Source organism: Arvicanthis niloticus, chromosome 13, assembly GCF_011762505.2.
Source record: "Arvicanthis niloticus isolate mArvNil1 chromosome 13, mArvNil1.pat.X, whole genome shotgun sequence".
Lineage (NCBI taxonomy): Eukaryota > Metazoa > Chordata > Mammalia > Rodentia > Muridae > Arvicanthis > Arvicanthis niloticus.
The window spans coordinates 68,854,712-68,879,284 of record NC_047670.1 but is presented as its reverse complement, the minus strand read 5'-3'; the positions used below and the strand labels follow the sequence as shown (position 1 = coordinate 68,879,284).

Genomic DNA, 24,573 nt, shown 5'->3' with positions numbered 1-24,573 from the left:
GAAACTTCTGCGGTCAACTTTACAGAGCAGAATGCACTGCCGTATGTGTGGTGTTTGTGTGTTAAACACTATGAGCAAGGAACTGGGGTACACTGTCATTTATCCTGTAAGGAGGATCCAGGATGAAGCAGAACTCCTAATTTTGAACCTTGAACTATAACTGCCTCTGACTTCATTCCCTAAAAGCACCAGATCCCACCCCAGTGTTACTAAAAGTATCCTGCATTGTGTTAAGGGATTAGTGGCCTCAGACCAACTGAAAACACCTTGCATATTATATACATTAAGTTGTTTGTTACACACAGCCAGAGAGAGTGGAAAAGTGTATGAAGACGAAGCATCTCAGTGCCTTAGACCATGCTGCACTTTCAGGATATATTAAAAACGTACATTGGGGCTGGAGAGATGACTCAGCACTGACTGCTCTCCTAGAGGACCTGAGTTCAGTTCCCAGCAACCACATGGTGGCTCATCTGTAGTGGGATACGATGCCTTCTTCTGGTCTGCAGGCACACAGGGAGACAGAATACTGTGTACATAATATATAAATAAATCTTTAAAAAAGCACATGTAAAACAGGGAATCAATCTATATAAAACTATACATTTATCTCACCCCCTCATCCTAGCTATGGCACTGGAAGAGCTGAGAGCTCTACCTCTTGTTCCGAAGGCCACTAGGAGAACACTGGCTTTAGGCAGCTAGGATGAGGGTCTTAAAGCCTACACCTATACTGACACACTTCCTCCAACAAGGCCACACCTACTCTAACAAGGCCACACCTCCTAATAGTGCCACTCCCTGGACCAAGCATATTCACACTCTGCCCCATTGCTGGAACACATTGGCTAATCTACTGCTCTGATGATCCTATTCTTGGGTCTTCAGATTGTGGCTGGAATTTATGTCATCAGCTGTCAGGATTTCACCTGCTTTGGTCACTTTTCTGGGTCTCTGAATCACTCAGGTAGATGGAAAGATTTCTCAGCCTCCTTAATTGTGTGAGTCCAAGCCATGAAATAGTTTCTTTCTGCAAAATGGCCCATTCATTCTGTCCTAACTTTTTGGAGAACCCTGACTGATACCTCAATAGTCAATGGAGCACAGTCAGTATGTCAGTGGGTCAGAAGGCCCAGAAACAACGAGATGCATTCAGAAATTGAATAAACTAAAAAGACACCATCTCAAGGCAAATGCGGGAAAGTACAAATTCAAAGAAAAGTTGTGGGGCAATTAGTTACTATTTGGAGAAATAAAGTTGTATCCATGCCACATACAGTATAGGACAGGTATCAGGCAAAGATTTAAATGTGAAAACACAGGTATATTTAAGCAAAGAAGACATGGAGGAGTTAATTCCCGTGTCATACTGGTATGGAAAAGGCCTGGTTCTGAATCCTCAAAAGCAAATATACATACATTAGCATATTAGAAATGAAACCTAGATGATAAAACTCCTGTGTGATTCTGCCAAAATGTAAACCATAAATGGTGTGAGACATAAAAAACACACTGGGAAACAATATATGAAAATTGTGTTACAGACAAAACCAGTTTAACTTTCTCAAATATATGCAGAACCTGTAAGTTGGTGAGGTAGAAATCAACGAGATGCAAAGAAAAAAGTCATAAAGTGTGAAGCATGTTTAAGCATATGGATGAACAATTTATAGAAAACGATATGTAAGTGGGTTGAACGCATTAAAAAAATGCTAAATGTTACTGGTACAGAGGCTATAAATGTTAAAACAATTTTCTTAATTAGTCCACACAAATTTCAAGAGCATCGTTAGACTCCGTTGGTAGCTCTGTGGGGGCTGGGGGTGGAGGGGGAATGGTTGTCCCTTCATACACTTCTTGCAAAATGATACAGTTTCAATTATCAAAGTCATTTAGCAAGGTCTGTAAAATACAGACACATTTACTTCTCAGCAGGAGCTCTGCTTCCGGAAATGTATCCTACGAAAACATTTGCACCTATGAGAGACGAGAAATGATAAGTACTTACTCTCAGCTGCAAAGACACTAGAAGCAGCAAAAAAAAAAAAAAAAAAAAAAAAGGAAATATGCATCTCTATAAAGTCGTTTGAACTATGACACACATAATACAGAATGCTGTGTTGTCACCAATATGAAGAAATTGTGTTCTACTAAAGAAAATATAACATAGTGACCAAAAAGATAGGAGATGCCAACAGTATACATAATTGTTGTTCACTTATTTACTTTTAAGTTTACATACATTATATTAAACATAATATATATATTATATATAAATAAAAATAAGTATACTAATTTAAATATGGTTTTTTCAAGCCAAGTATGTCTTAGTAGATATTCCATCCCCCATCTCCCCTACCTTTTCTCTTCTTTGGAACATTCCCAGTGTCTTTGCTTCTTTCCTGTTATACATGTCATTTTGCCTTCCATCTCCACAATCTCAGCACCGATCTTTTCTTTTTTTTTTTTTTTTGGCACACTACTCACATTTATGCACCTGTGCACACGGGTGTGCACACACTCACACACGGATGAAAATTTCATTTCGGGAGACAACAGTAAGAATATGCATTCCATTTGTATCCACGTCACACACATGCAATAAAGCTGAAAAGTCACACAAGAAATTATTATTAATAATAATTAATTATTACAATTATAATTAATATTACATGAACATACAACACAATATAATACATTAATATAATATTTATAATTGATAATTATTATAATAATATTATTAATATTATTGTATTGGCTGGTTTTGTGTGTCAACTTGACACAAGCTGGAGTTATCACAGAGAAAGGAGCCTCCCTTGAGGAAATGCCTCCATGAGATCCAGCTGTCAGGCATTTTCTTAATTAGTGATCAAGGGTGGGAGGGCTCATTGTAGACTGTGTTATCCCTGGGCTGGTTGTCCTGGGTTCTATAAGAAAGCAAGCTGAGCAAGCCAGGGGAAGCAAGCCAGTAACATCCCTCCATAGCCTTTGCATCAGCTCCTGCTTGCTGACCTGCTTCAGTTCCAGTCCTGACTTCCTTTGGTGATGAACAGCAGTGTGGAAGTGTAAGCTGAATAAACCCGTTCCTCCTCAACTTGTTTCTTTGTCATGATGTTTTGTGCAGGAATAGAAACCGTAAGACAATTATCAATTACTATTAAGTATTATTAATGAATAATAGCCTATGTGGACTGGAACTGGAAACTGGGGGGTTAGTAGTCAAGAGCAGGTAGGGAATCTTCCGCACATTACATGTAAATGTTGATGTTTTTGAGAAAAGATGAGTGAGAATAAGAAGGAAGGAGGGGGAGCAAATAGAAACCTGAGAACAAATGAGTGTTTTCCTAGTGTCCATAGGTCAATACATTCATATAGAATTGATTTGAAAACATTGTGTAATTGAGCTGTAGATGTTATATCATCGACACATGCACATACAGAATATGCTCTCAAATGGAACAGTGTGTCTATTCCCCTTGTGGTGGTTTGAGTGAGAATGACCCATAGGCTCAGATGTTTCAAAGCTTGGTCCCAGGAGAGTGGAACTGTTTGGGAAGGATCAGGAGGTGTGGCCTTGATGAAGTGTGTCACTGGGAGTGGGCTTTGAGGTCTCAAAGATCTATGCTATTCCCAGTTAGCTCTCTTTGCCTCATGCATGTTGATCTATTTGTGACCTCAAGTGCCACGCTGCTTGCCTGCTACCATGCTGTCTACCATGATAGCATGGACTTTAACCCTCTGCAACCATGGGACCCAAATTAAACTCTTTATTTTATAAGTTGGTCATGGTGTTTCGCCAAAGCAATTAAAAAGTAGCTAAGACACACTTTGTCTAGGAACATAAGATACTTTGAGCGAAGGATATCCTGGTAATGGTAATAAGGTATAAGCTGTATAAAATTTGATGGTTCCTTCTGATCCAGGAAACGTCAAGTCTTCTAGAGATTTTATTCTTAGATGTTTCTCAAAGTTCCTGCATCTTCAGAGTTCATATCTACATGTCTGTTTGTGAAAGACTTTAAATTTTTACAAAACATTTCCAGGTAGGAAAAAGACACAATTTAAAGCTCCCATGTAAACCAGAAAGGCCACCACAACAATGTTTATTATGAGAAGATATTCATAGTAGATGTCTTCCTCTTCAATTCATGTCTTCCTACAGAACTTTCAGGGATTTCCTGCAAATTACTAAGGTGGAAATGTTCAAGTCACAGGAAGGAATGCCAGTACAGTAGAGTTATATACTCCAGGAATATGTATATTGTATATAGTATACATAGTCATACACATATCCAAATAGTATCCAATGTGCTAGATAAAGCAATATTTTCACCCAAAACATCAGTGTCTTTTTCTCTCTTATTGGATGGTGGTTTCAGTTCCTAAATAAACTTGTTAGTCCCTTGAACATCAAAGGAGTTATGAGAGACAAACAATTCAAAAGAGAAAATATTCATTTTGACGGCAGAATGGAATATTCCACATCTTTGTGACTTCAAAGACAATCAGTGAACCTGAGGGCAGAAAGTCAGAAAGAATTACCCCGAAAACAAATATTTGAACATGTGAGTTGTTCTGTAGTTAATCTAATTTAGTAAATCTATGCATGTGAGCCCAAATTACAATTTTCCTTTGTTTCTTATCCAGCTCCTACTTTGGAAATAATTTTCTTTAATAACCAAGCTATATGTTTTGTCTGAGAAATATTTTAACATCTGATTTAAGCAGTTGTGTATGATAATTTCCAACACAATCATTATCCATTCCTGAGCACTTGTCTCACCTGCAACTTTATCTTTCTTTCAGTGATTATTAATGTGTTTCTCATCATACTGAGATCCTATGCAAGCAGGGGTTGCATGGTTGGTTGGTTAGTTATTTTTAACACAGCACCTAAATAGGTACTCAGTAATTCTTGTGGATGCCTCGGTCCTACTTAGAAAGAGTAAAAAAATATTCAAGGGAGCAAATATGGAGACAAAGTGTGGGACAGAAACTGAAGGAGGGGCCGTATGGAGACCATTCCACCTGGGTATCCATCCCATGTGCAGTCACCAAAGGTAGACGCTGATGTGGATGTCAGGAAGTGCATGCTGACAGGAGCCTGATATAGCTGTCTCCTTTGAGGTCTGCCAGAGTCTGATATATTCAGAGACAGATGCTCACAGCTAACCATTGATCTGTTCAAGGGGTTCCCAATAGAGGAGTTAGAGAGAAGACTGAAGGAACTGAAAGGGTTTGAGGCCCCATAGGGAGAGCAACAATACCAACCAACTAGAGCTTCTCAGGGTCTAAACCACCATCCTGGGAGCACATAGAGAGGGACCCATGACTCCATCTGTATATGTAGGGGAGGATGGCCTTGTTGGGCATAGGTGGGAGACTCCTCTCCCACCTATGGAGATCCTTGGTCCTATGAAGGCTGAACACCGAGTGGGAGGGAATTCGAGGGTGGGGAGATGGGAGTGAGGGGGGTGGGTGGAGGCATAGCCTCATAGAAGCAGGAGGAGGGGGATGGGATAGGGGGTTCCTGGGTGGTGGGGGAATGGCGTAAGGGGATAAAATCTGAAATGTAAATATAATATCCAATAAAAAAAGGTGTAAAAAAACGAGGATAAAATACAGCTATACTGATGTTATTGCTTAAGAACTACTATAACTGAATTTATTCCATCTAGATAAAAGAATTACTGAAGGTAGGGATATCCTGAGATCACTGACTGACTCACTCATTCAGTAAATATCTCTTTACACTGCAGAAACTGTTCTAAAACATAGTAAACAGGCTAAGGCATGTAGACAGATGGAGAGACTGTTCCTGTGCCCAAGAATGAGCTAACCATCTGGTAGTAGCCATGTAGGAATATAGCCACCCTTAATATCTGATATTCTATGCATAAGTTTAATTTGTGATTATAATGGTTACTATACCTAGGGTTCATGCTTTATCTTTTCTTATTCTAGCCTCTATTTATCACACAAAGAAGCACCCGTAAAGCAATCATGCTTTGACCTTTGCTCAATGATTATTTATTCAATGCCCACTATGGGGTGGCAACTTTTCTTGCAGCTCAAGGCACAGAAATAGATGTGACAAAGAAAGAGCATTTATGGAGGTGGCAAACAAGAAATGAGTGAAAATCAAACCAGAAGTTAACACTGGGGTCTGGAGAGATAGCTCAGTTGCAGAGCAAGCATTACAAGCTGGGTTCAACCCAACAAAAAAACCCAGCATGTGGAGTGTGTTTCTAATCTCAGAGCTGTCGAAGGAGAGACAGATGCATCCATGGGTCTCATTGGCTAGCTTGCCTAGCCTGCTCAACGAGTCTCAGGCCAGTGAGAGACTCTGTCTTTATATACAAAGTGGGTAACACCTGAGAAAAGATCTAAGATTGACTTCTGGAAAATTTAAGTACATGGAAATTCAGGACTGTAGAGAGAAAATTCAGGGAGGGTGATGAATTAGAAGAAGCCATTGGAAAAATAATGGTGGTCCTCTGAAGGAGCATTGGTTCCAAGGCAACAGGTAAGATGTGACCTTCACGTAGACAAGAGTGATGAGGAGGGTGGATGGTGCCCAGGAAGGAGATTGTATGGAATATGATTCATAAAGACCATTTCTTACTCACAGTCAATGGAGAGTTCACACAACTTCAACCGAATTTAGAGATGAAGACTGCTCCATTGTAAATATAAAATAAGCAAAGGGTACTTGTGCTTGATTCAAAGGTAGAATCAACTAAGTCCATGGAGAAGGTGAAAATAATTATTTTCCAAACAGCTGGGCAATTCCTTCAGACAAACACATCACCTTGGAGACACCGAAGGTGGAAGGAGGGACAGTAATGTAGAGATTCTGAGAGTATCAGTCAAGGAGATACCTTGTCAAAATCTGAAACAAAACAAAACATAAATGACAAAACAAAAATGAAAACAAACAAACAACCCCCCCCCCCGAAAACCCAACCCAACCCAAACCAACCCAAACCAAAAAACCAAAACCACAAATTAGAGCTCTGAGTTTTAAGAGACGACTATTGGATGTGAAAACATCCTAGATCGTAAAGGAGAACAGGAAGATGGCTATGCTGGGTATTTAGTTGTTAACCTGGTAAAGAATGAGAGATTGCCTAATTAAGCATAGAAGCAACTGTAGTAAAGTGTATCCACGGGTGAGGGCACGCATAGTTTCTCTATGACTGGCAGCAGCTGACACAAGGCTCTGTCACAAATGGATATGCACAGTCACTCAGACCATTGAACCATTTCCCAGCATTCCTGTCCCTCAGAAGAAACAAATAATGACAAAATTGTCTCACTCTCTGCTTGAGTGAACAGGACAGAGCAAGCTTCTCTTCCTGGTCACGTCAAGGATTTTGGAGTTTTCAGGGGAAAGGCAAAGCCCAAAAGGATGTGTGGAAATCACTACTAAAATGATAGATCAGTGTTAGCAGTGAAGTGTGTGTGTATGTGTGTGTGTCTGTGTGTGTGTGTTTGTATGTCTGTGTGTCTGTTTGTGTGTGTGTTGATATTATGTCTTCCACAAGTTTATATACCAATCTGTCTGTAAGTATTCAAAAAGCAACCAGTCTCAAAATTGTTTATTTTTGGAAAGAATATGGGGAGGCATTTGTTCCCAATTTACCCCCATGCTTTCTATAATTCCATCTTCAACTCTGGGTCATATCCTTGGGTCAAAACCTGCACTAAGTTGTCTACAACTTTGAAGCACTCAGCAAACAACAACAAAGCTATCTTTACAAAGGGGCATCTGATTTTCATGACAAATTTGGAAATGATGTATTGGATCGTGGACGAACTTTCTCTATCCCTGGATTACGTACTCTGCAATAGAATGAACTCCTGTTAGCAGAGTCACCTTAAAGGAATGAGGAGGCCAGTAGGGATGCCAGAACACACACAAACAGTTGTATGAAATAAGGAAACAGATGTGGGACACGGTATCGAAAGAAGTTACAAAAAGAAAGAAAAGAAATATTGTATTGTATAATCTCTTTTTACAGGAAATTAGAAAATGCTAAACTGAAATTTGACCTGGCACTGTGAGCTCAAAATATCCGATTAGATTTTTATTGTTTAGAATTAAGTCTAGCAACATTTTAATCTGCTTCTAGGGAGCATAGGTTTGAAGCTCACCCCGACTTCCTGCATCTCCAGGCACCCTTCTTTCCTCTCTTGGCTCAGCAGTGTCCACTGGGAATACTGCCCGTGTTCTGCCAGGAGCAACAAATGCCATGCAGGGTGGCTTCTGAACAGCTTTTGGATGACTATCACCCAAATGGTCCTCCATTAAAGCATTTCTTATAAAGAAGCAGGCAGTCGCTGGCAAGAGTAATGCATTTCATTATCAAACTGATTAACATTCATTACCAGCGTAGCTATCTATTTTTCTGGCATGACCTATTCCCCATGGTGCATATTTATGGAAAGTTAGGTAAGCAACTGGCTTAATTTATGTATTGTTCAGACCTACAAGCAACAGCAGCCAAAGCTGGGTAACTTCAGCCAAGGCAAATACTGTATGACAACTGGTATTTGTAGTATAGGGAACTGTGACACCAGAGACTCTCGCCATGGCCATTACAAAACCAAGATAGTTCTTAGTGAGTAGCATATTCGTTTTTGGGGATTGGATTAGCCACTAGTTGTTTCTGAAACACAATTTTTAAAAAATAACAAACAACAAAAACAAAACCAACCAACCAACCAAACAACCAACCAACCAAACAAACAAAAAAGACGTGTTGATCTGGGGCTAGTAAAGTCATGGATCTTGAATGAGTACCCACGACGATTGCATTACTAAATCAACACAACCCCCACCTACATTCTGAATATTTATCCTTATACCCACAGATAATTGTAGTTTCATCCTTCCATGAGGAAACTTCCCCTTGAAACAGAGACCATTACAGAAAATCACAATTAACCAAACTGCAGTTGTGGAGCTCAGTCCCACCTGATGCCTCTACAGCGCAACTCCTACACCTAAGGCCCAGGGCTCGCCGCAAAATGTGGGCTGGAAAATGGTAAGAGCCAGAGGAACAGTGAGTTTTTTGTGAGGTTGTGTCTCCTAGAAAATACAGGGAAGCTACACAGATAAAGTCTAACCACCACAGCTGCTTAAACAAGACCTGAACAATGATGGCACCACTAGACAATGCTAACACGGAAGGAGGAAAGAAAGCTCATGGAGCCTCAACCCTAAACAAAGAACCACAGGCAACCAAGGTATGCTGAGAGAAGAGGCTTTTCCAGGAAAGTTCACACCAACTGCTTATCCAATACCAAAGGGTGAGCCCTGAATACCTATATATATGTAAGTAACGTGTTATGGACTGGAAAGATTGTACTTACATATTTAGGATTTTACGTATACACACACACACACACACACACACACACACACACACACACGCGCGCGCGCGCACGCGCACGTGCACGCGCACGCACGTACGCATGCACGCACACATACAAAGAAAAAGATGCCATAAATTTGAAAGAAAGCAAGAGGTACACGGGAGGGGCTGGAGGAAGGAAGGGGAGGGGGGATGACGTAGTTATATCATAATCTCAAAAGACTGTAAAAAATCTAATCTGAAAATTTATTTTCTAGAATTTACTTTATTTGTAGTTTGCTGTTTATTTGTAGCTTTATTCTGTTGCAGTTGAATGGGATGAAAGAAGTTATTTCAGTTTTCACATAGTTGTTGAGACTTGTTTTATGGCTTAATCTGTGGTCCACTTTAGAGAAAGCTACATAGGCTTCTGAGAAGAATATTTTGCAGTGTTTGGGTGGAGTGTTCTGTAGATATCTGCTGAGTCCAATTTTATCTAAGATGTCATTTAACTCTGCTCTCTCTCTCTCTCTCTCTCTCTCTCTCTCTCTCTCTCTCTCTCTCTGTGTGTGTGTGTGTGTGTGTGTGTGACTTGGAAGTTGATGAGGTTTCAAGTACAAGTACTGAATCCATATTGGGGCTAGTCTATAAGTACTAAATATAACTCTAGAGGTATTCATTTTATGAAACTGGATGCACCTATGCTCAGTGTACATCTGTTTGGAATTGTAGCAGCCTTTGATGGATTGTTGCCTTAATTAGAATGCAGTGACTGACCCTCCTCTCTCTGTCTTTATTAGGGCTTTACTGCTATGAACAGACACCATGACCAAGGCAACTCTTATAAGGACAACATTTAATTGGGGCTGGCTTACAGGTTCAGAGGTTCAGTCCATTATCATCAAGGCAGGAACATGGCAACATCCAGGCAGGCATGGTGCAGGAGGAGCTGAGAGTTCTATGTCTTCATCAGAAGGCTGCTAGCAGAATGCTGGCTTCCAGGTAGCTAGGATGAGGGTCTTAAAGCCCACACAAATCAGATAGTCTTAACAATTAGCTGTGGATGGAGAAGAAACTACCAGGTTCCTACCACTGACTGTTTTTAGCTAACAGACTTTAGAAGAGAAAACAAAAGCATACACTCATCTGCGTGCCTAGTGAGCTCAGCAGGTTCTAATGGATAACTCCAAAACCCATGGTCACACAGGCTGCCTTGGTTAAGCTCTGTAGGACACAAATCAAAATGCAGAGTCATGAACATAAGAAAGAGAGTTGTGAAGAAGAAGGGGGTTGGTAGGGAGGAATGGATAGGGAGGGAGGGATGGGTAGGGAGGCTTGGATAGGGAGGGGTTGGGAGGAAAATGAGAGAGTGTAGGACAGTGTCCACACTGTACATGCATAAAATTGTCTGAGAACAAAATTTCTCACTCCTGAACATTTTAAACAGGAAAAGAAAACTACCCTAAAACAACAACAGCAACCCCCCTAAAATAAGCATTAATCTTTATTTTACAATAATAATAAACATATATGTGGTACATTACCACACTCATTGGATTTAATCCTGATTCTATCCAGTTTATGTTATCCCCATTTTGTTGTATGAAAATATTTATTTATTTATTTATTTATGCCAAAAAGCCAAGATCTTGGCAGAAGATATTACTGCTGGCCATGGAGAAAAGGCTGGAGTCTGGGTCCTTTTCCCTTCAATTCACAGGCCACATCTTAAATTAGGTGACCAATGCTTTTTGAAATCTTTTTGAGTTGAACATTCTGATTTAGTAACTATCAACGTCTTTGGACTTCTGTTTCTCTGCAGACTCCCCTCTTCTTATCTGGAGAATTTTTTGAGTACAGGAGGGTCAACTATGTATCAGTTGTCATTTACTATGTCTAGTTAAACTCTGAAATCAACTTGAAATCAACTGGAAATTCTCCACTTGCCTTGGAGTCTCCATCCCCCTCGTTCTGTGCTCTCTATCGCCCCCCGCTGACCACTCTTCTGTGATTGCGTGGCTAAGTCGCTCTGTCCGGTTCATGCCCACGTCCTTTGACGCCATAAGCCATTGCATCTGTCCTTCCTTACAAAATATGTTTCTTGTTGCATGGATCTGCTTTTAATTCAAGTCTTCAATCATCCTACACTGCTTGGAGTACTTGCAGCATGTCCAAGGGCCTATTTGCAATTTCACCCCTTCCCCCTCCTCCCTTCCCTTTCTCTTTTTTATTTGCCTTTTATGAGTCTAGGTCTCTGATCACTCTACAGCTTCACAGTGTGTGTGGGGAGGGGACCTTATTTCTGCTCCTTTTTGTCGATTAATTTTAAAATCTAGAATTTTATATTTTTGACGGTAGAATTCTGGAAAGTAGGTAATTTTGGATAAGGTTTTTTGTTTTGTTTCTTTGTTTTTTGTTTTGTGCGAAATCTGGTCGGCTTCAAGCCTATTGAGATAAACAAACAGATTTTAATGTGAGTGTGGGCCAAGGGCCCAGTGTCTTCATGTGCTGTTGCAGGAGCTGGGAGGTCACCTGGCTCCCGTTTGATGATAGTTTTGTCATCAGACTGTCTGTTACGACTCAAGATTACTCAGCTTCCAGGGTGAGGGAATGTCCCCTCAGACAGGCCAACTCCACTCTTATATTTGAAATCAACTGTCTTAGTTTAATTTTCTAGCAAAAATTTAGATTTACGTGTTATCCTTTTGAAGACATGGGAGGAGTCAGCATGCTACTTTATCTAAATTAGAATGTCGGATCTATCTTTCCTAAATAATTGGCCTACCCCTTATTTTAAAAACAATTTAAGGGGCTGACAAAATCGCTCAGAGGTTACAAGCACTTACTGCTTTTCTAGAGGACCAGAGGTGCTGATTCTCGGCATCTACATTGTGACCCATAACTCCAGTTACAGAGGGTGTGACACCCACTACTGACATCCCTATATATATAGTACACATATATACACATAGGCATGCTCACATATACATATAAAAAAGCATGGACATACAGATATATATTGGATACATTGATATCATTTCTTTTGGGTGTATATCCAGAGGGTGATAGCTATTCACATAGTTTTTTTTGTTTGTTTGTTTGTTTTTTTTTTTTTTTTTTTTTTGTCTTGAGGAAGCTCCAGTCTGTTCTACAAAGAGGCTTCAACTGTTACATTCCCAACAACAGTGTATGGGAGATCTTCTTTTTATATATATTATGAAGGTGTTGGTTTGGTCTTTTTTAGTACTAGCTTTTTCCTAAATTAAAAATTTAAAACCATTTTATGTGTATATATTTTTCTGTATATATGTCTGTATATTATATTACCTGCAGTGCCCACAGTGACCACAAGAGGTCACAAGATGCAGCGTGATTGGAGTTACAGAGGGTTACTAGCTGCCATGCGAGTGTGGGAATTGAACTTGGGTCCTCAGTAAGAGAGCAGCCAATGCTCTTAACTTGCCTAGTCATCTCTCCAGCCCCGAGTTTCTTCTTTTGAGAAATGTCTGCTCATATGTGCTTTTCTTATTTTCAAATTGGGCTGTTCCTTTTCTTTTGTTATCAAAAATTTTGAAGTTCCTTAAATAACAGGGATGTCAACCTCAGGTCACTTGAGTAGTTTGTCTCTGTCTTGTAGACTGTCTCTTGAGCCTGCTGATTTTTTTTTTTTTTTTTTTTTTTTTGCTGGGCAAAAGTTGCTTGATCTGACATATTCCCATCTGTTAAATTTTATGTTTCTTTTTGTTTCTAGTTGTCTTGAGGCCTCATCTGAAATACAAACACTGGCGCCTTAGAGGCTCTCTCCTGCCTTTTCTAGTAGATCTGTGGTCTGAAAATGTAAATCTGGGGCTTTGGTCCATCTTGAGCTTATTTTTGTATAGGGTGAGAGATAGGGATCTCACTTCAAGCTTTTGTGTTTAAATGCCAATGTTTTCAGCAATGTTTATGAAAGGTGTTGTCCTTGATGGAATATATATTTTTAATTGTCAGCGTATGAGATTTTCCTGGGCTATCTCACCTACTTAACTGATGTATGCATTTATTTTTACAGCACAACCTGTTTTGGCTATCTGTTGCATGCTTTAATTTCTGATACTGTGATGACTCTAGCTTTGCAACTTTTGCTCAAAATTGCTTTATATACCCCTGGGCTTTTTTCTCCTTGCATGTGAAGTCTTTTTGCAAAATCTCTGCCTTTTTGCTGTGTTTCTTGGCCACATTATACATTGTTTTCCTAGTCCCATTACTCTATTGGTGTGATTTTGAATCTCATTCTGCTTTTTAAAACAGTCACCCCTCGGAACTACATATGAGGTTTTCGTCAGCTTCAGTTTTCCAGGGGATCTGCTGTTAATTTATTGTGTTCTTCTGGGTCAGCATGTTGTGTTCTTTTCTTGTGACCCTGCGTGGAGAACTTTGTATATGATGGACCAACAGTCCTTACCCCTTTATCAAGTGGTGTTACTAATGAAAGGGTCTGTTTCTTTGTTTGTTTAGGCTGTTATCGTTCACACCTCTGGCTTTGTTGGCTTTGTTGGCTTTGGTTCCAGGAACTGTAGGAAGTCAACAGGACTGTGTAGTAATGGACTTGGCTCAGTGTGTGCTATGAGAGTTGAGGTCATGGATCCGGTGGCCATGTGAACCCAGGCACACTGTAGCTGAGGTGGATGTGGCATACACAAGTGTAGGTGTGAGGAGCTCACTGTGTGGTTACTCAGACAGCCGGAGTGGGCTACATCTTTATCTTCACAGGATCCCAACTTGACAACTTTGCAGTCCTGTATTTTATAAAGATCCTATGATTTTTAACTCAAAAAGTCTAATGGATCTAGAATTTGGATACTTGGGTCAAAATTACGATTCATTCTGATACTCTTTCTTAGCCGAGGGTATCTGAAATTTGACATAAATTCTTGCTATGACACTAATTCTCTCTCAGGTCTTAATATTAAAAAAAATCTCTATAGATGCACTGACTCTTTGCTAGTAGAAAATGCCATTTTGTTTTTCTATTGCTGTCCCCAAAGCAATAGAAACCTGTCTGGAACCTGAGCTGCCAGTGCACTTTGACTTGAGTTTGTTGTTCAGAACCTGTGGTCTTTGTTCTCTGTCTCCTAGCATGGCTTCAAGTCCTAGATCTGTGGTTCTCAAACAGTGGGTTGAGTCCCCTTTGCAGGGTGGTGGTGGTGGTGGGGTGTGTGAACAATCCTATCACAGGGATTGCCTAAGACCTTTAGAAAACATAGATATTTATGATATACAGTAGCAAAATTATAGTTGTGAAATAGCAACGAAAATAATTTGTGAGGTCACCAGAAACACGAGGAGCTATGTTTAAGGTTGCAGTGTTAGGAAGGTTGAAAAACATGGCACTAGATGGATTACCTACCTGGTTTCTAATCAGGAGTCAAGTTGCTTGCCTCCCCAGAATAGCCCATCGCTAGTGACAGCCTTAATGCTTAGCCTTCTTCATTTAATGCCTAGTTCTGGCCCTGTAGCCTTTGCCATGTTGTATTTTACTGCAAACGCTAAGCAGCCTCGATATGCTGTTCCATCTCAGCATCGCTCGGCAGATCCTGGAGATGCTGATGCACATTTAGCTGTAACTTTAGAGGCAGGTATGACAGCGACACAATCGCTTATACTTAAGTATCAAGATAGGCTCCTGGCATGAACGTGAGCATAGCAAACAGCACAGAAAGGTTTGATGAATATTCATTAAATAAATAAATGGCAAGCCCATTTAGTCACACTCTTGTTTACATGCTTTCAATCTAATCTTTTTTTTTTTTTTTTTTTTTTCATTTCTATCGGCCGTCTTCCCTCAGTGGTTACCATGGAATCAACTTATCTGACAGCTCGTGACAAAGCGGTTTCAGAAGCCACACTTCATCATACTCCCAGGAGCAGAAGTCGATCTTCAAAAGAGCCAGACGAGCACTTCTCACCGGCTGTCTTTGCTGTTTTCTTTCTGTCTGTAACAGTGGTAAATTCAGCAGTGCTTCTTAAACGCAGCATGTAAATGTCAAGGCAATGATATTATAAGTCTTATAAGCAGAAAATGATCGTCCCTACGGAAACCCAGTGTAGGACACACATGCTGGTGAGGGGTGTGTGAGACTCTTATCTGAAGAAATGATCTGCTCCAGTCAGGTCTCAGGTACAGTGAAGCTTTTCTGCCAGCAATGGAAACTCACGAGGATGGCAGTTAAGTGGTAGAGTGATTTATTTCGCTCCAAGCAAAAGTCCAGAGAGGGAACGAAACGGACTAGTTTCTGCTGATCATGTTCAATAACACAGGTTTCATTCCTGAGGTACTCAAGGCCCAAGTTCAAAACAACTATATTCAACCAATCGATCAGAAAGGCAAGTGGACCAGAAACTAGACAAGTAATGTAATATTGTACTGGTTGGTTTTATGTCAACTTGACACAAGCTAAAGTTATCAGAGAGGAAGAAGCCTCAATTGAGAAAATGCCTCCATAGGGTCCAGCTGTAAGGCATTCTCTTAATTAATGATTGATGGGGAGGGCCCAGCCCATTGGGGGTTCCATCCCTTGGCTGGTGATCTGCTGGGGAACCCAGGGCGCCTCAGGCCACACTGTGGTAGTTGGTTGGGATCGCTCTGGGTTCCTCCAGCTGGAAGTTAGGCCCGGTTGCTCACTAAAGGCCTCTCCACGGTTTCTCACAACACGGCCCCAACACATGAGAAAGTCCTTGAACTTCCAAAACCGGTTTATTGGCATGAGGGATGGTGGATGGATCTGGATGCACACCCCCAAAAACCCAGGGCAGACCTGAGTTAAATAGGGAGGGCAAGAGGCTGGAGGGACTAGGGAGGAAGACCCTCTGGCCTTCAGGTACCTCATTAGTATGTAAATCTCTCTAGGGCCTGGGGCCTGTTCACACCCTCCACCTGTGTACATGACTGAAGGGTGAAGGTTGAATGGAGATTAGACCTAGTGTCAGGCCTTGGGTTCTAAGCAAGCCACAAGGAGCAAGCCAGTAAGTAGCACCCCTTCCTAGCCTCTGTATCAGCTCCTGCCTCCAGGTTCCAGCCCTGCTTCAGTTCCTATCCTGACATTCTTTGGTGCTGATCAACAATGTGGAAATTGCTTTTTGGTCATGGTGTTTCATTGCAGCAATAGAAACCCCAACTAAGACGGGTGTAAAGAAAGGCTTTGGGCTGGTGAGATAGTGCAGTTGGTAAAGGGGCTCTCTGATAAGCCTGATGACCCAAGTCCCATGCCTGAATATAGGTAGCAGAAGGAGAGAACCAACTCCTGCAAGTTGCTTTTTGACCTCTACACAAGAAGTTTGGCACACACACACACACACACACACACACACACACACACACAGAGGCTCAAGTAAATTTTATCCTAAACTTCACTTTTATCCTACATACAAAGGAGGCTAGGAAATGCTCCTATCCAACATCCATATTGACTAGCTTTCTATGACTAAAATCAAATACTTGAGAAAACTCCCTTATAAAGAGAAACAATTAGTCTTGGCTCACCATTTTACAGGTTGCAGTCATGGCTGGGTAGATCCTTTGTTTTTTAGTCTTATGGTGAGGAGACTGTGTAGTTGGAAGTCTGTTGCTAAACACGTTGGTCCTTAGAGTTAGGAATCAGAAGAGGTAGAGAATTGAGGTCTCCTGCAACCCTGTCTGAGGGCATCCTACAATGAGCTAAGGGCAATTCTTTGGGGCCCACCTCTAAACACTCCTCCAGTTCCAGGTGGCATCACCAAACATTTACCACAAGAGCCTCCATATCTGAACCAGAGGAACATCTATGAGTGTAACCAGCAGGCAAGATGTTCTTTAATTTTGAATGAAGAAAGGAAGTATTACTGGAAGCTCTAAAGCATTGGTTCTCAACCTTCCTAATATAGTTCCTTATGTTGTGGTGACCTCCAACCATAAAATTATTTTTCATTGCTACTTCATAACTGTAATTTTGTTGTCCTTAGAATCATAATGTAAGTATCTGAAATGCAGGGTATCTGACATGCAACTCCTGTGAAAGGGTTGGTCAACCCACAAAAGGGTTATGACCCACAGGTTGAGAACCATTGCTCTAAGCAATCTCCATATGACATGTCAAGTTACTTTAGGGCAAGGATACTTGGAATTACACTTTCTTTGGCAACAGAGACCAGGATCCTAGGTCAGCCTTGAGTTCAATGATCCTCTTCAGCTTTACTACTTTACTAAGAGCTGAGACGGTAAATATTTGCCACTATTCCCAACTGAAAGTGAACATTGTTTTATATTTCTTTGTGAAATCATTATCATTTTAAAATTCGAGGGTAGGGGCTGGAGCAATGACTCAGGAGTTAAAAAGGTCCTTCTCTTGCTGAGGACCCAGGTTCAGTTTCCAGCTGAGCGATGGCTCACAACCATCCATGACACACAATAACCATGTGACACTCCAATTCCAGGGGATCTGATGCCCTTTTCTGAACTCAATGGGATTAGGTCTCATACCTAGAGCAAGTAACATATGATAAATAAATAAATCTAAGCAGAAATGTAAACATCTCATTGTGTATGTTCACGTAAACATGTTGTTACATTAGACCATACTCACATGAGCAATGCATGTTGAGATTCTTTACTCTACACCCCTTCCTCCTCATCTCTCACCTCCCCAACCCTGTTAGTCCCCTTAATTCCTCTTGACAGTTTGCCTCTACTTTTATGTCATATCCATACGTCGTTATATGTATCTGTATAAAAACTAAGAATCACAAATGAGAGAAAAACGTCATATTTTTCTACCCAAAAGTAGCTTATGTTCCAGTCTTCAGTTGCATCCATTTTCCTGCCCATGATCTAACGTCATTAGTCTTTACAGGTGAAACAAATTTGATTGTGTATGCATACCACATTCTCTTTATCTATTATTCTGTTGATGGACAACATAGTTTCAATAATTTAGCTGCTGTAAGCCGTGCTACAGATATGAAACCTATCTGTGATGTATTGAGTTGGAGTTCTTTGAGTAAAAAAGCCAGGAGTGGCACAGCTGGGTCATAAGATAAATCTATAAAAATTGAAATATTTGATTAGTCACTTCGGAAATCTCAGGATGGCCATTATAATATTTTGATATAATAATCACCACATGTTTCCATCTTATTGCCTACCATGGGTCTCTTTAGTTGAAACAATTAAGTATTATTTGAATCAAGAATAGAAAAATAAGTAAATAACAACAATAAAATATTAGCTTGTACGGTCCACTTGCCCACTTACCAGGTACAATGGTTATGAATTCCTCAAAACATCCCGAGGTTTAAATAGCTCTTTTTAAATGAGATAGCGTTCAGTCGGTTTTGTATTTTTGTGTCACTGCCTACAGCGTGACGAAAAGAGCTCTCACTAATCGTTAATACTGTGAGCACAGAGTGTCTACACGATAGAGGGCTAGAGTGGGGATGGCAAGTACCTGGGCTCTTGATCACAAATCAGGCAGATAGTCTATCTAGAAGGAAGAAGTCTCACGAAGGGAGGAGAAGGGTACATTTAGAAGGTTGAAAAGTGTCCCACCTAGAGATCCATCCCATTTGCAGACAAGAAGTGCTTGCTGACAGGAGCCTGAGAGGTTCTACCAGCACCTGCCCAATACAGATGCAGATACTCACATGTAGCAGGATATATTCCCACTACATTTGTATAAAGCTTGGTGATTAGGCTGTATGAGAGATAGGCAGAGTGAGTAGTCGGGAGGAGGGAAGAAGAAGGAAGAGGAGGAACTGGAGGAAGAGGAGACGAGCAGCCATGGAGAATTATGCATGGGTCCTTACCATTGAAATTTGTACATTAACCATGTGAACATTCACAAATACACAAACTGTAACTTGACTCTTGAATCTCTCCCAAATACCTGAGTGTGTTGGAGGTTTGGTGTATACCCTGTGGTACAGCCTAGAAGGGGTGGGAGCTTCAAGGTGTGAGATTTAGTAGAAGGATGCCATTGAAGGCAAGCCATTGGAGGGAACATTGGGATCCCAGCCCGCATCTTCCTGGCTTTGTAAAGGGAACTTTCTTCACTGATCATTTCCCATTCAAAAAAGAGGCCACGTGGTCTCTTGATTCCAAGGAAACAAATGGACATCTCCATGTTCCTGATCCTGCTGTGGACAGGCTCCAATGGTATAATGAGAAGCCTGGGCCATACTATCTAATTTCATTTGGTAAAGACAATCTTAGCTCAAAGAAGTCCAGGTCATAGTTAAGCTTTAGTCATCAGCTTGACACACCTGGAAGAAGGAACCTCACCCGGGGAACTTCCTCCATCAGATTAACCTGCGGTTCCTCCATCAGATTGTCTTGTGGACAAACCTGTGGGGCATTTTCTTGATTACTAATTAATGCAAGAAGGCTCAGCCTATTATGGGCTATGCTATCCACGAGCAAGTGGGCCTGGTTGTGTAAGGAAGGTAGCTGAATATGGTAGTTTGAGTAGGAATGGCCCCATAGACTCATATGTTTGAATGCTTATTCCCCAGTTGGTGGAACTATTTGGGAAGGATTAGGAGGTGTGGCTTTGTAAGAGGAGGTGCATCACTGGAGATGGGTTTTCAACTCCACCCCCATTCCCAGTTAGCTATCCATCTACCTCCTACTTCTGGATAGGGATGTTAGCTCTCAGCTAACATCTCAGTTAACATCTCAGGACCATGTCTGTCAGCCTGCTGTCATACTTCCTACCATGATGATCATGGACTCACCCTCTGAAACTGAAATTCCTCAGTAAACTTTTCCTTCTATAAGTTGCCTTGGCTGTGGAGTTTTCTGACAGCAATAAAGAATAGCCAAGATATGTAGAGAGAGTGTCTTGTGCTCTATGTGGAAGCATCAGCTGTCAGTTGAAAAGCTGTTGGCATATTAACTTAGGTAGGAAGTAAGAGATGGAAGTCCCAGCAGGGAGAGAGGATTCTGGGATTGAGTCAGGTGCAGGAGAAATTTGCCCCAACACTGATGGAGACAGATGTATGAAACTGAGAAGAGGTAACCAGCCATGTGGTGCTCATAGAAAAGAATAAAGGGGTCAAGTTAGGAGCTAGTTTGGGAACAAACCTTAGCTATGGCCCCGGCATTTATTCGGAAATAGTTCAGAGCCATTATTTCGGGAACTTGGGTGTGGGTGGAAAGCTCTCTTGGTTACAAAGATGCAGAATAAGCAGCACTCTTCAGTGCTTCCTGCCTCTGATCTTGCTTGAGTTTGCATCCTGACTTCCTTCAGTGATCAAATGTAATAGGTACCAGTTAGCCAAGTGAAGCCTTTCTTTCTTCTACAGGTTCCTTTTGTGTTTACCACAGGTTCCTGCTGTGTTTACCACAGCAGTAAAAGGCAAACTAGGCCAGCATGGGAAGTCTGAAGAGAGGACTACATAACATTGTACAAATCTTCAAAACCTACATGAATACCATGGGCCAGAGGCAGACACTCCCCGTGATGCTCAAAGCCCCAGAGCCTTGCACTTGCATAAGCCTCCCCCAGGGGCCTTCCCCAGGAGACTACAAGGGCATTTTTTATAACCTTGTCAAAATGTGACATAGCCTTACAAGGGGAGCCTCCTCTCTCAAATTGCTTGTTTCTGACCTCCCATAACTTGAATCTATCCTGATTTTCTTTCTTTCTTTCTTTCTTTTTTTTTTTTTTATTAATCACCGTATTCGTTTACATTTCAAATGATATTACCCTTCCAGGTTACCCCTACACAATGCCCCCCTCATGCCATCCCCCCTCCTTCATTTTGCCTCTATGAGGGTGCTCTTCCACCCACTCACCCACTCCCACTGTACCCTCTAGCATGCCCCTACGCTGGGGCATCAAGCCTCCCTCCTCTCCAACTGATGTCAGATAAGGCCATATCGAAGTTTTCGTTATGGGTTAGCGAACTATAAAATTCATAGGATGGCCACACAATAGCAATGTGTACTAGAATCTCCTGTGTACCAAGTGCTGTGCCCTCTCCCACCCCTCATTTAATCCTCACGATAGCTTGCTAAGATGGTTAATATGATTAATATTGACTGTCAACTTGACAGGATCTAGAACCACTCAGGAGATAAACTCCACGTTTTTGACGAATTTTTCTAGGTTGCATTAATTGACGTGAGAGGACCCATCCTAACTGTCAGACTACGTAAAAAGGAAAAAGTAAGCTGACTTACAAGATTCTTCCCTCAGCTTCTCAACTGTCATGCTCTCAAGGGACATGCTGTCTCAGGCTCCTTCTGTCGTGACTTCTCTGCTGTGATAGACTGTGCTGCTGTCAAACTACAAAACTAAATAAAGCCACTCATCCTCAAAACACTATAGAATTCAACTGTACAAAATAAACAAGTAACTAGTATACTCGATGGAACTGTATTCATCTTGTTTATAGATTTGGAAAGATAACTTGCCGACTATATGAAGTAGAAGAGGTGGGATTTGAACCTGTGCAGGTAGAAGAGGTGGGGTTTGGTCCTGTGCAGTTAGACTCCTAACCCAAGTGCTTGGCCACCATGTGTTATTTTCACAGTGCTTCTTGTCAAGTTTGAATAACCATTATTTCTGAAACATCAGAATTATAATGTGATTTGAAGTTTTTGTTATTAAAATTATATTATTAATATGCTATTACATATTGCATATTCATATTAAAATTATATTATTAATGTTGTGCTATTACATATTGCATATTCATATTGTGAATGTAGCAAATTTTACCCATTGGTATGTTCAGACTTTGTCTATTTTTTTTTTCAAGACTTCTTATCCACACAGCAAGAATATGAATTCTTTAGCTGTATGGCTCAGGCCTAAGTGGCTTCCACAGATTGTCACCACATTGCATGTTCCTTCTCAGTTGCAGCTCGCCAGTTATCCTCTCTTCTTCCTGAAGCACATCTAACAGTGAAATAGTTCCTGAACTCTTAGGCTGAAATCGTTTTCCAGTAGACAAATGAAACGTCTTCCCCTTCTCTGCTTACAAGCCCACACTTAGTGGTTCAAAATCTATTTACCGCAACAGAAGGTTAATTACACATTCTAATAGAAGGCGAGTTTATGTTTCTTGTCAACCTTACTTGCTTTTGAGACTGGTACACCAAATATTTGGGAAGTAATACAGATGCCCATTTGATAGAATGTACCAAAAGTTTAGTGTGTGTGTTTGTGTGCATGAAATCAAACCTCATCATTACAAGTAGCCTTGCTAACCAATGGGCCCTGGGATCTGCTCTCTGTCCTGCCCCAGTGCTGGGCTTGCTTTTATGTCGGTCTGGGGATGTGACATCAGGCCCTCATGCTTGTGTAGCATGCAATTCACCCTGAGCCATTTCCCCAGCCCAAACTCAGTTTTAAATCTCAGTCATTTCAGTTCCATATTTTAAAAATTAAAAAAAAAAAGGACAGATGAACAAAATTGTGGCTAATAACTAGCTTGCTACATCACCCTGATAATAACGAAAGGAAATCACAACCATGTACATTTCTAGTAAGAAATTAAATAAGTTGTGGTAAAACAGTGAAATTTTATATAGCAACTAAAATTATTTGCGTGTGCACGTGCCCATAAAATGCTTTAGAACGGGGAGTTATTTTGTTAGTAGTGGTAATAATAATCACACTCATGGAGTATATACCTTTTGTTATAATAGTGTGTGTGTTCTAGAATGCTCTCCTCTGAGAGTTACAGCTGCCATCTTCAAGAGAGATGTGAGAAGTGGCCAGAGAACTCTGGGACAGCATTGGCTTACTGTCGGTGCTCTATGCTAGAGGTAAGAGCAGGGAGGGTCACTAGTCGGGGAGGGTCACTAGTTGGGGAGGGTCACTAGGCGGGGAGGGTCACTGGACTCCCAGCTGTGACTCTGGAAGCTCCCCTCTCCCTTCCTAGCTATTTGTTTGTAATTCTGTCCTAATTGCACATGGCCTCATGGTCCAGGAAGTGTTAGGGGATAAGGACCGTGCAGGTCAATTGAAGATAGCACTCACCCTGCCCAACTGTGGGAAAGTTATCTTCGTTGCTGGGGTGAGACCTCTAGAGGTGCAGCTGTTTCAGGGTCACTCACTCTCCAGTGAATCTCTTCACTCATACTTTTTGGGTACAATAAACTCATTCTTCCCCAAGTTGGACCTTGGTGGAATCTTACTTTGGTTTGCTGTTTGTGTCCTGTAAGGAGGAATAGACATTTGTTTACATGTCTTCAGGCAGAGAGAGAATACTTGCAATATATGGAATAAAAATAGTTTATTAGGACATATCTACATGGGCTGGAGAGATGTCTCAGTGGTTAAGAACACCGACTGCTTTTCTAGAGGTCCGGAGTTCAATTCCCAGCAACCACACGGTGGCTCACAACCATCTGTAATGGGATCTGATTCCTTTTTCTGGTGTGTCTGAAGACAGCTCCATTGTACTTATATAAATAAAATAAAGACATATCTATACAGAAAATTGTCTGGGAAAATATGTAACACATTATTCTAAACAAGAATTGTCTTATTAGGGTAACGCATAGTGTTCCCTTTGGCTTGTGTATTCCCTAGAGTAAACATGGGCGTGCAACAGGAATTATACAATGTGACACAGATTTAGTTTTTCAGAAGCTGGAAGTCATGTGTGGGTTTCTAATTGATGAGGTGGTTAATGTTGCATTATGTATAATCATACAAGAAAATCGATTGTCTTGGTGATTTATGAAGATATTTTAAAGACATTTCCTTAAGGATAGTCTTCAGAATTCTGCGTAAGAGCTATGTGGTTGCAATGAAGTATAATTACCACAGGATGACTATTTTAAAACAATCAAACACAACTATTTGTTCTGTGTGTGTATGCGTGTGGGCACACATACGGTAAATAGCTCATGGGAGCCAGACACTAACTTGCAGGAGGCCGTTCTTTTCTTCCATATTGGTTCTAGGGATCAAACTTAGGTCATGAGGCTTAGCAGCAAGCCCCTCCACCCACTGAGCCATCTCACTGGCCCAGGATTGCTCTGAAATCACAGCAGTGATTGCAATAAATAAATTTCCTATGTTTGTTAAAAGATGTATATTCATTTTTTTCTGACCGTTGTTATTCTCCTCTGCTGAATTTGATGGGAGTGTAATCTTGTTTTCTCACTCCTTGAGAAAGCTGTCTGCCTGAGCTTGCTCTGCTGTGTGGATGTGTGTGTTGATGGTCTTCAGCTTCCCTGGGG

The 24,573-nt window shown here is 41.0% G+C and overlaps 1 pseudogene; it reads right to left on the bottom strand.

Annotated features, from left to right (window-relative positions):
* The window catches only part of LOC143434251 (ATP synthase F(0) complex subunit C3, mitochondrial pseudogene), a 34,676-nt pseudogene extending 14,177 nt beyond the window's left edge, over positions 1–20,499 (bottom strand).
* Positions 20,500–24,573: the final 4,074 nt, after the last annotated feature.